At 37.7% G+C, this 13,094-nt stretch overlaps 1 protein-coding gene and 1 non-coding gene across 10 annotated transcripts in view; one reads left to right on the forward strand and one right to left on the reverse strand.

The window, feature by feature from the left end:
• Positions 1-13,094, reverse strand: part of CCDC102B (coiled-coil domain containing 102B) — a 324,997-nt gene that overhangs the window by 279,089 nt on the left and 32,814 nt on the right. The gene's annotated exons all lie outside the window — the stretch shown is intronic.
• On the forward strand, positions 9,339-9,410 carry TRNAW-CCA (transfer RNA tryptophan (anticodon CCA)). The gene has a single exon. It is a non-coding gene; the product is annotated as a tRNA-Trp (tRNA).

Below are 13,094 nucleotides of genomic sequence, written 5' to 3' on the forward strand. Positions count from 1 at the left end.
AATCCTCTCCTCCCTGCAACAATCCTGATTCAGGCAACCATCATAACCTGTCTGGATCACTGCAGTATCTTCCTAAATGATCTCTCTTCCTCCAAGCTTGTTCCTCTACATCTTTAGTAAGAGTTCATGTTGTGTGTGCTAAGTCACTTCAGTCGTGTTTGACTCTTTGCAACCCAGTGGGCTGTAGCCCACCAGGATCCTCTGTCCATGGGATTCTCCAGGCATGAAAGCTGGAGTGGGTTGCCATGCCCTCTTCCAGGGGATCTTCCTGACCCAGGGATCAAACCTATATTTTTTATATCTCCTGAGTTGACAAGTGGGTTCTTTACCACGAATGCCACCTGGGAAGCCGTTAGTAAGAGTTACAGTTGCTTATTTATTAGTTACAGTTGCTTATACTCCTGCTACTTGAAATCTCTAATGATTTTTAACTGTTTTATCAAATTCCTTCTTCAAAATACATTTGCCAGAATGCAACTTTTCTTGATTAATTTTTACATCTTGCACACCACCATGCAGTCTCTGAAACAATTTTATTATTCCTAAGTCCTCATTCCTCTTCACCCTTTCAATATAACAACACAGTTTCACGGCAAATCCTGAAAGAATGTCTGTTTGTCTATCTCCACTTCCTCTCCCCCAGCTCTTTCGAATTCACACCAATCAGATTTATGCTTTAACACATCAATTTTTTTACTTGCAAATTTGTAAATTAAGCCAGTAAAATCTGGCTGTGTATGGAGGGCACTGTCCAAGTTTGAACTGTCAAGTGAAGGCCCTTTTGTTCCACACAGCTTTACTTTCCTTGGGGTCAGAAAGTGGAGTAGGTGTCCTGCTTTGTCCTTATGGCCAAACCTGGCTCACAAATGCTTTGTTGACTGATAGCATAGTACCTTTTAGCATTGTAGAAACCAGGTTATCCCTCACCTCCGTCTTAGTTCAGAGAGTGCACTGCCACGATGACTTATCACACACACACACACACCCCATTATGCTAACATTCCATATCCCATAAAAAGGAAGAGGCACCTAATTAAAAACTAAGAGAAAATTCAGCCTTGGAGTTTTCATAATTTGCTGGCCAGTTCACAATAGCTTAAGGCACTCTATACACATCATTGAAAGCTGATTTTTGTGCTCATTCCAGTTTCACTTCATATGTTAGGTCTTCCCTGTGAATTCTGATATGTGCTCACCAGTATTATTTCTCTACTTCCTCCCTATGAACCGAATTTTTATTTTTGTTTGGGGCACAGTGTGGTCATCTTAAAAAGCAGAACAAAAAAAAACACCTTATGTTACGAAGACTCCCAGTATAAACACGCTCAGCCACATGGTACAGTTTTACCAGTGAGATGCAAGTGAGAGTCTGAAGAACGTTTTGGGGAAGCTTTGTCTTGCTGATGGGGCTGCCTCTTCATTCTTTCCTCTTCTTCCTTCAGCGAACAAGGACAGGAGGCTCGAAGTGGAGAAGCAGTCTTTTTTTTTTTTTAATTTTTACCTATTTATTTAATTTTAGCTGTGCTGGGTCTTCTCTGCTGCCCAGGCCTCTCTCAAGTTTCGGGGAGCAGGGGCTTCTCGGGGCTGGCTTCTCTTGCTGTGGACCCGGGGTGCTAGCGCACACGGGCTCAGGAGCTGCGGCTCGCGGGCTCTAGAGCACAGGCTCAGTAGTTGTGGCGCTTGGGCTTAGCTGCTCTGAAGCTTGGGGGAATCTTCCTGGATCAGGGATCAAACCTGTGTCTCCTGCATCGGCAGTGGGATTCTTTGCCACTGAGCCACCAGGGAAGCCCGGAGAAGCCTTCTTTAACCGATTGTAAGGTCACGAGGTCAGGACTTGGATGGAAGTCACAGTGGGAAGGGCAGGAGGAGCGAGGACCACGGTTGGCTCGTGTCGACTTTGGGGATGGGAGGAAAAGAGAAGTCATCTGTGCAAACCACTGGTATCAGGTTTCTCCTCCAGCCTTCTTTATGAGCGTGGGAGCTGCAAGCCAATAAAGAGCTGCAACGGCATCTAACTGCAGGAACCATGGGGAATAAGTCCTCATCAGAACGGACTTTCCTTGGGATCCTTATCACCTAGTCGAGGAAGGCTGAAGAAACCATGAAACTGAAAACCCCCGCAGCAACCTTTACCCAGTTTTACAGCTGTTTCTCACCGTCTCTGCGAGGCCTTCCCTGATTCCCACGGAAAGAGTTGACGCTACAGCCAAAGGCAATGTTCATGACATTTACAAGTGTGTTTCCTCAGCGAACTGTGAACTTTTTTAAAGAATTAGTTTTTCTTTATTTTTTAAAACATTTTGTTTATTTCTGTCGTGCTGGGTCTTCTTTGTTGCGCACGGGCTTTCTCCTGTTGAGGTGAACAGGATCTACTCTAGTTGCGGTGGGTGGGCTTCTCATTGTGGTGGCTTCTCTTGTTGCAGAGCAGGAGCTCCAGAACGTGGGCTCAATAGTTGTGCGGCATGGGCTTAGTGTCCCCAGGGCATGTGGGATCCTCCCCGACCAGGGGTCGAACCCATGACCCCTGTGTTGGGGGGTGGATTCTTAACCACTGGATCACCAAGGCAGTCTTGTAAATTTCTTAAGGATATAATGCTGTGTTTGTCTTCCAATCTTTTGCAAACAGGAAAATAAGTCAATGAGTAAATGAACGAAGGTATAAATGGGTAGGTGAATAAATGTATGGATGATCTATAAAAGCAATGAAGAAAACAAAATTAATGAGGTTATCTCAAGATGGGGCCACTTGTAGAGAAAATGAATTAGAAAGATATACTTTAAAACACTGAACTAGTGTTTGGTGATTTAAAATTTTTTTCCTAACTTTTTTTCTGTTTTTATAATTGAAAAAATAGTGCCAAACATTACACGTGTATGCCTCTCACTGACCGAGTAAGAAAAATAGAAAATTGACAAAGTATGACAAATGGAAAAGATTCTCCTGTGGACCTTGGATTCAGCTCTTAACTTTAAAATGTTACAATTTTAATATCATTAACAGTATTTGTAGATTACCCTAAAGCAACATATAATTGCCTCAGTAAGGTTTTATGAATGAAGGGACTCGTAAAATTCAGAGATGTGACTTTGAGGTCTGTCTGATATCAGGGCCTCTTCTTTTTCAAATATATTCTATCAGGGATCTGATTTACTTTTATTACATCTTTTGCCTTAACTTTTCCCTCAATTGAAAAAAATATAAATAGAGTTGTCTTTGTATTACAAATTGTACATTGTGCTTGTAAAGAAATTCTGGACAGTGAGACAGTAATTTCCATTTCTAAAATAATGAGAGAGAAGTAATACTTTCTCTAACTCAGCAGTGAGACTCACACACTGACATGCAGATTTATGTGACTGATGGATGTGGGTAGGCACAAGTTAGTCTAATAAAAGATGCGGCTTCCCAGCCTGTCTCTTGATTGATGGAAGGTGTATTTGTGAAGTGACAGTGCGCTCCATGATTTTGTGCATACACGTTTCTAATCTGTGATTTCAAATCACCTAGTGCATTTCAATCAAAACCAAAATTGGCTTCCTTGCAAAAAAAGGACACTGTATATAAAGTGCTTAAAACAGACCCAACATTAAATAATTAAAGCTATCATTCGTGCTAATTATTTTTTAAACCTTTTATTTTCTATTGGGGTATAGCTGATTAACCAACAATGTCGTGATAGTTTTAGGAGACCAGGGAAGGGACTCAGCCATACACATACCTGGATCCATTGTGCCCCAAACTCCCCTCCCATCCAGGCTGGCACATAACACTGAGCAGAGTTCCACGGGCTATACAGTAGGCCCTTGTAGGTGATCCATTTTAAATATAGTAGTGTGTACATGTTCATCCCAAACTCCCTAAATATCCCCCTTGTTAATTATTTTTTAAAGTAGTCTGTTGACTTAATTCCAATGTCTTCAAAATATTTTAAAGCAATTTTTTATACTCTAAATAGGAGCGGGAAGCAGACATGAGCACAGATCAGTTTGATGATATAATTTATTTTGTTGCTTCTCTGCACAGGAGCTTCATGGTCATGATCTTGCTCTGGTGCCCAACTCATAGGCCTAATGAAAACGATTAGATATATTACTTGGGCTTGTATTAAGAATGTGGTGAACTTCTCAGTGAGACTTTGTGAAATTATAATAAATTCATCTTTGTGAGACTTTGAGCAGTCCTTGGGAATGCCTACTTATGAGACAATGGTCCAGAGACAATACTTTCCTTTTAATCATCAGATATATCTTATATAATTAGGATTAAACATTCAGTCATTGGATTTTGATCAAGCTTATAGTAGAAGTCAGTTTGTCACCTCTTCTTACTTAATCACAGTGTGATGTACTTCATATTTTGGAAGGATTTCTCAAACTCAGCACTGTTGACATTTGGACCAAAAAACTGTTACGTGGGGCGGTCTTGTGCACTGTAGGGTGTTTAGCAGCATCCCTGGCTTCTGCCTATTAGTTACCAGTAGAACATCCAAATTATAATGACCAAGAATGTTTCCAGACATTGCCAAATGTCCCCTAAGGGGCAAAAATTCTGTTGGTGGAGATTCTTTGTTTAGAGCGATGGAGCAGTGGGAGGGTGAGACTAAGACATGGCTTTGCCCTGCGAATAACGAGCTGTCAGCTGTGGATAAAGGGACTCTCTCATTCTGAGCCTTGTTTTCCCTATATATACAGCCAGGAAATTAGATACTCTCATTAAGCTTCTTAATCTCTTTCTCTCTCACACACAGAGACACACACACACACACACCCCACCACTCTGCTCACAGTCTTCAAACATAGTCCCTTATGCAATCTGTGCATGTTAGGGTATCAAATGCAAAGGGAATGAAAACAAAAATGTTTCAATGTTACAGAAGACATTTTTACTGCAGGGAACCCATTTCTAATTAGTTTTACAATTCTATGATCAATTTTTCTTGGTAAATTCAACTCCAGAATGACTACATATTCAAAAACTAAAAAGCTTCTCCTTGCTGCATCTAAACCGATAATGCCAAGAATCACTTTTTCTTGAAAGAGCACACTTCAGCGAGTGAAGTGTAGCAAAGTGTAAAATATGTGGCAAAGCTTCAGGAAAGTCCGAGACCCTGAAGAATGAAGAAAAGAGATCCCACTGGTAGTGAAATACACTGAAATAACCCACTCAAAAATAAGACTTAAAGAAAAGAGCCTGTGGTATCTAGAGTTTGCTTCCTGCTCTCTACCCACACACCACAGTGGGAAACCTCCTGGATCAGGCTCACAAAGTCCTTGTCTGAGGGTCCCTTCAGGGGCCAGGTCTGCTGGGTAAACAAATGTCCCCTCTACAGCAACCTCCACTGATAGCAGCACCTCACCTGCAACACGGGGAGGTAAGGATTCTTCTGAATCTGCAAAAACAGAATCCAACAGAGCCTGGTATATGCGTGCGTGCTAAGTCACTTCAGTAGCGTCCATCTCTTAGTGACCCCATGGACTGTAGCCCGCCAGGCTCCTCTGTCCATTGGATTCTCCAGGCAAGAATACTGGAGTGGGTTGCCATGCCCTCCTCCAGGGGATCTTCCCAATCCAGGGATCGAACCTGCATCTCCTGCAACTACTTCATTGTAGGTGGACTGTTTACTGCTGAGCCACCAGGGATGCCCCTGGCATATAGCATACACTCAATCAAATGGCAGGTATAAAAATAACAGTAACATCATCACCACCATCATCATATAGATTTGATTATACAGCAAACATGAGAAAAGTGAATATTCTTTTTATTCTAAACACTTTACAGGAGTAAATGTCCCTCAGGATTTTATTTAATTCTGGCAAATCACTATTGCAGAATTCAAATCTTTTTTTATTTCCAGCTATTGTAAATTAGAGTGTTACAGTGGCATCTCTGAACTGCCAGAGGGGAATTAACCTCTGATAAAGATCAAGCGTGACTGAGAATATTAAACTCTAACACAGAAGCAAAAGATAAACAAAAACATTGGTTTAGCTTAAGTAAAAATGAACTATGTAGAACCACTAGCTAATTAAATAAAGGCACTGATATATTCAATACATATATCCTATTACCCAGGCTTAACTTCTACTGACTTTGGAAAACTATGGGAGAAAAGAAACAAGGAATTGAAGTTCATATTTTTTTAATATTTTTGAAAGGCAATTTTATTTTGGTATATTCCTACATAATGAGTATGCAGAGCTGTATATGTTAATTTTTTCATGAATTTTAAAATGTCCAAAATCAATAAAAACAAACAATTTGGTGATGAGTCAAATAAAAATGTATAGTTTAATCCAATCCTGGAAGTTCAAAAATAAAAATATGCTAAAATTGTGCCTATAAACATGATTAAACATCTTCCCAAGAGAATTCAATGATGACAATGTATTTGGTAGGATAGTATAAGAACAGGACTATAATTGTTTCTTCAAGCAGAAATTGCATTGTTACTGATTCAGATTGGAAAATTCAGACCAGAAAATTTATCTTTCTGGTTACACAAAAGGAAATTAACAAAAGATAACTGTAATAAAGGAAGTTTGTGTTTTTATAATCTTTTATTTGTTGATTTTTTTAAACATTAAAAATATCTCAAGGACTATTCTAATATCTCTTAGATCTCAAAATTAAAATTACTGTATATTATCACTTTACTTGAAATAATATATAAGACTTGGCAATAAGTGTTGTTATAAAAAACTTTTAAAATACCCATATGGGATACTTTTGCCTTCTATTTATTCCCCAAATCTTTATACAGGCCAAAGTCAAATGACACTGCCAGCTATTTAAAAAAATAACAATTGTATTTTAGTATTTTGACAGTTTATAGTCAGAATTAACCCAAGAAATCATTTTTCACATTGGCTTTCAAAATGTTTTTAACGTAGTAGAAGCCTTTAAGAATAAAAAATACAGTATATATCACCCAGAAGTCTTGTATGTCAAAAGTGGAACTTCTTCCATTAATGCTTAGAGGAAGTCTTGGATATCTGCCCACTTGGAAAGTCTCCTCATATCTAATTTCCTCCAACAATGGCCCTTGGAGGTCATCCACAGACTCCCTAGACTCTAAGGAGCACTTTGGAAAACAACTAATATAATAAAGTCATTATTTTACAGATAAAGAATCTTGACTTCAGCAAAGAAAAATTACATGTCCAGATTTTTTTGTCCACCCACTCAGCCTTCTCATATTAATTTCTTGAGTACTTAAATATGTTTTGGTCAAAAACATTTATTACATAATTAGTGGATATTTCTTTTTAGAGATTAGAAAATACAAATAAGCACAAATAAGACTATTACTCCTAACCCCCATGATCAAATAAGTAATGAAGGCATCTTGTTATGTACCATTCATGAGATCATTAATTAATCACTACAGATGACCAGTAGATAATTTGTGTTTCCTTTATCATGGTGGTATTGCCCTGTATACCTAAAACTTTTACTGATGTAGAGTTTCTCTTCAATTCTTGGTAGAGCACGTGCCTCATCAAGGTCATCAATGCACTAGCTACTGCTCCCTCATCGGATGTGATTAGCATAAAGTTATTTTTCTGACACTGGTCCAGGTCTCTTCAGAACATATTATGACAGAAAATAGATGAATTAACATATATCTATGGCAAAATTGTCCATTCCAAGAGAATACAAAGTGTTTTTGTCTCAAATAACATCAGCAAAATGGTGGGGTAGGCAATTTTTGGAGTTTAAAAACACTGACAACATGTTAAAATTATCAGAATCAACCTACTGGAACTCTGGAAGATAGGCAAAGGTTTATGGTAACCAAGCAAATAATTAACCAGGAGAACGTCCCCTGAAACACAGTAGGAGATCTTTGTGGCTCCAATCAATAACATTACACCTTATGGAAATTTATAAAGAAAAGAAACTAAACCCAAAGCTAGCAGAAAGAATACAAGAAAGATTAGATCAGAGATAAACAGTATAAAGAATAAACAAGCATAGAGCATGAACAAAAGTCTGTTCTTTAAAAGGTCAACAAAATTGAAACCTTTAGTCAGATTAATGAGAAAGAAAAGAATGTAATCATATTAATGGAATATAAATAAAAAGTGGGACATTTCTACCAAACAAACAAGTTTTTAAACAGGATTGTAAGAAAGTACTATGAGCAATTATACATCAACAAACTAGATAGCCTAAATGAAATCGACAGATTCCTATAAATTCACAAACTACCAAAACTGACTCAGGAAACAATAGAATATCTTGCAGACCTATAATTAATAAAGAACAATGAATCATCAAAGACCTCCAAACAAAATAAAGCCCAGGACCAGAAGATGGATTCTAAGAAACCATTGAAAGAATTAATATCAATCCTTCTCAAGCCCTTCCAAAAATAGAAGAGGTAACACTGCCTAACTGATTCAAGAAAGCCAGCATTACCCTAATACCAAAGCCAAACAAAGACATCACAATAAAATACAGCAGAATGTCCCTTATAAGTGTGAGTAAATGATTCCCTGAATAAAATTATAAAAATTAGAATTTAATGCATATTAAAAAGATTGTATACCATAAGCAAGTGATATATACCCTAGGAATACAAAGAAATTTCAACATATGGAAAACAATCAATGTAATATACTACTAATAATAGAAAGAAGGACAAAGTACATATGATCATGTCAATAGATACCAGAAAAAGCAGTTTGCAAAATCCAACAGTCTTTTATGATAGAAACACTCAGTAAACTAGGAATAGAAAGGAATATCTTCAACATGATAAATAGCATATATGAAAAACCCATACCGAACATAAAGCTCAATCATAAAACACTGAAAGTTTTCCTTCTACTATCTCTCTAATATAATGAGAAAGAATGCTCACTTTCACCACTTCCGTTCAATATTGTGCTGGAAGTCCTAGCCAGGGTAGTTAGGCAGGAAAACTAAACTGAAAGGCATCAAAATTGGATATAAACTATATCTCTATTCATAGGTGAAATGATCGTATAAGCAGCAAATCCTAAAGAACTCATATTAAAACTGTTGGAGCACAAAAACAAATTCTGCAAATTTTCAGGCTACAAGATTAACACAAATATCACTTAGTTTTCTACAGAGTAGCAACAAACAATCTGAAAGGATATTAAGAAAACAATTCCATTTACAACAGCATCCAAAAGAAAAAAACTAATAATAAATTTGAACAAGAAAGTACAAGTACTGTATACTAAAAACCAAAAAGCATTGATGTCAAAACAGAAAAAAAAATTTTTAAATTGATGACAGATATTAACAAATATATAAATAAGTGGAAAGAATATCTCATGCTCAAACTTAGACGCCTTGGACTTCCCTGGTGGCTCAGAGGTTAAAGCATCTGCCTCCAATGCAGGAGACCCGGGTTCGATCCCTGGGTCGGGAAGATCCCCTGGAGAAGGAAATGGCAACCCACTCCAGTATTCTTGCCTGGCGAATCCCATGGACGGAGGAGCCTGGTAGGCTACAGTCCATGGGGTCTCAAAGAGTTGGACACGACTGAGAGACTTCACTTTCACTTAATATTGTTAAATGGCAATGCTTCTCAAAATGATCTACAGATTTAATGCAGTTACTATCAAATCAAATCACAGCAGCCTTTTTTTTCCTGAAGAAGTGGAAAATATAATCTTAAAATTCATATGTAATTGCAAGGTATTCAAACAGCCAAATAATATTGAAAAAAGAAAAATAAAGTTGGGAGACATATACATCTCAATTTTAAAATTCACTACAAAGCTATCCTTATCAAAACAGTGTGGTGCTAGAATAAAGATAAACATATAGATCAGTGAAGTAGAATTGAGAATCCAAAAAGGAAGTTACACGTCGATGGCCAATGAGTTTTGTCAAGAGTGCTAAGGTGGGGAAAGGAAAATCTGTTGAACCAATAGGACTGGGACAAGTAGATACCCGTATGCAAAGAAATGAAACTGGACCTTTATCTCACACCAAACATACAAATAAAACCCCCCAAAATGTACCAAATACTTACATTTAAGAGTCAAAACTATAAAACACTTAGAAATAAACATAGGGATGAATCTTCATTTCCATGGATTTTGGCAGTGGCTTCTTTAAAGTGACACCAAGCATAAGCAATAACAAAATAGACAAATTGAACTTAACCAGAATTTAAAATTTTGTGTTCATGAAAAGACACTATGGAGAAAAAGAAAATAAAAAACCCAGAGTATGAGAAAAAATATTTGCAAATCACATATGTGATAATGACCAAGCATCCCGGATATATAAAGAAGTTTTACAACTCAACAACAGAGACAGACAACCCAATTAATAAATGTTCAAAGAACTTGAATAGACATATCTTCAAAAACAATATACAAACAGATAAAAGCACATGGAAAGATGCTCAGCATCTTAGTCATTAGGAAACACAAATCATAGCCATAAGGAGAGACTACTTTATATCCACCAAGATAGCTAATATCAAAAAGACATATAACAACAGGTACTGGTGAGGATGTGAAGAAATAGGATCCTCATATTTTGTTAGTAGGAATGTGAAATGGTGCAGCTGCTTTAGAAAACAATCTGTTATTTCCTCAGAATGCTGAACACAGAACTTCCATATGACCCAGTGATTCTATTACTAAGTATATCTGCAACTGTAATAAAATCCTCAGTCAGTTCAGTTGCTCAGTCTTGTCCAACTCTTTGCAACCCAATGGACTGCAGCACGTCAGGCTGCCCTGTCCATCACCAACTCCCGGAGCTTGCTCAAACTCATGTCCATCAAGTCGGTGATGCCATTCAACCATCTCATCTTCTGTTGTCCCCTTCTCCTCCTGCCTTCAATCTTTGCCAGCATCAGGGCCTTTTCAAATGAGTCACTTCTTCACATCAGGTGGCCAAAGTATTGCAGGTTCAGCATCAGTCCTTCCAATGAATATTCAGGACTTATTTCTTTTAGGATTGGCTGGTTTGATCTCCTTGCAGTCCAAGGGACTCTCAACAGTCTTCTCCAACACCACAGTTCAAAAGCATCAATTCTTTAGCACTCAGCTTTATTTATAGTCCAACACTCACATCCATACTGGAAAAACCATAGCTTTGACTAGACGGACCTTTGTTGGCAAAGTAATGTCTCTGCTTTTTAATATGCTGTCCAGGTTGGTCATAGCTTTTCTTCCAAGGAGCAAGTGTCTTTTAATTTCATGGCTGCAGTCACCACCTGCAGTGATTTTGGAGCCCAAGAAAATAAAGTCTCTCACTGTTTCCATTCTTTCCCACTCACACAAAAACTTGTACTCAAATGTTCACATCAGCCTTATTTATAATAGCCAAAAATATTTTTAAAATGCTCATTGACTGATAAATGTATAAACAAAGTTTGGTATACCTCTCTGTTGGAATATCACTTAGCAAAGAAAAATAATGAAATGCTGGTACCTGCTATAACACTGAGGAAGCCTGAAACATTATGTCAAGTAAAAGAAGGCAGAAAAAGACAAGTTGCATGATTGCATTTCTATGAAATGTCCAGAATTGGAAAATATATAGAAAGTATATTTTGCATATAGGTGAGGTTGGAGGGAAATGAAGACTAACTGCTAAAGGGAATAAAATTATTTTCTTTCCTTCATCTTAGGTGATAAGAACATTTTAAAACTGATCATGATGATGGGTACACAACTGTGAATCAACTAAAGCCACTGAATTATACATTTTAATTGAGTGAACTGTATGGAACATGAATTATATCTCAACAAAGCTGTTTTATTAAAAAAGAAAATCAGTCCATGTGTAAGGCAGCAACTTTGCCGAGGTTATCAGAGCTCCTTATAATCAATAGTAAGATACTGTAGAATTACTAATATAACTCATCTGTATAGTTGGCTACATTTTTATTGCTTTTTTCCTTCCCTCACTGCATGATTGTCTGTTTCTCTGCATTAGTCATCTGCAAGCATTTTGATTATGCAATCACCAACAAGTCATATTCAATGTGAACCCACAATATATGAATTCATCTGTGAAATATAGATTTCTACCACTGTGGCAATATATGATGTGCATTATTAGATTACTCTGAAAACACAAATTTAATAAAAAATAAAATTTTTAAATGTAAATAACTATTTATTATTCTCTTCCTACTTTCCAGTCACCTTAAGCAATCTACCCACATAGTACGTGGAAAAAACATAATTTCCAAGATGCACTGCTAGTAGCTTTTACATTTTTACACTGTTATAATTCTTTCATGATGAAGACTATACTTTTCATAATTTCTTGTTACACTGCAAGCTCACACACCTCTATAAAGACACAAACACATGTGTGTGCATAAAACTTTCCTACCAGGTAAATTGTTGGCATTTGCATTCTTTGTGTACCACAGTACTCGGGGATGAGGGAAAGGTATGTGGAAACAACCTCTGTCATCAACGTAGAAACGCACTCAAGAGTGGCTGCCCAGTTTTCTGGATGCTTCAGTCATTTCAGTCACTCAGTCGTGTCCAACTCTTTGCAACCCCATGGACTGTAGCACACAAGGCTTCCCTGTCCATCACCAACTCCCAGAGCTTGCTCAAACTAATGTCTATCGAGTTGGTGATGCCCTCCAACCATCTCATTCTCTGTCATGCCATTCTCCTCCTGCCTTCAATCTTTCCCAGCGTAAGGGTCTTTTCCAATGAGTCGGTTCTTCACAACAGGTGGCCAAAATATTGGAGTTTCAGCTTCAGTCCTTCCAATGAACACCCAGGACTGATCTCCTTTAGGATGGACTGGTTGGATCTCCTTGCAGTCCAAGGGACTCTCAAGAGTCTGCTCTAACACCACAGTTCAAAAGCATCAATTCTTCAGCACTCAGCTTTCTTTATAGTCCAACTCTCACATCCATACATGATCACTGGAAAAACCATAGCCTTGACTAGACGGACCTTTGTTGGCAAAGTTAACGTCTCTGCTTTTTAATATGCTGTCTAGGTTGATCATAGCTTTTCTTCCAAGGAGCAAACTTCTTTTAATTTCAAGGCTGTAGTCACCATCTGCAGTGATTTTGGAGCCCAAGAAAAGAAAGTCTCTCACCGTGTTCATTGTT

This window comes from Giraffa tippelskirchi, chromosome 14, assembly GCF_054371585.1.
Source record: "Giraffa tippelskirchi isolate mGirTip1 chromosome 14, T2T-mGirTip1v1.2.pri, whole genome shotgun sequence".
Classification (NCBI taxonomy): domain Eukaryota; kingdom Metazoa; phylum Chordata; class Mammalia; order Artiodactyla; family Giraffidae; genus Giraffa; species Giraffa tippelskirchi.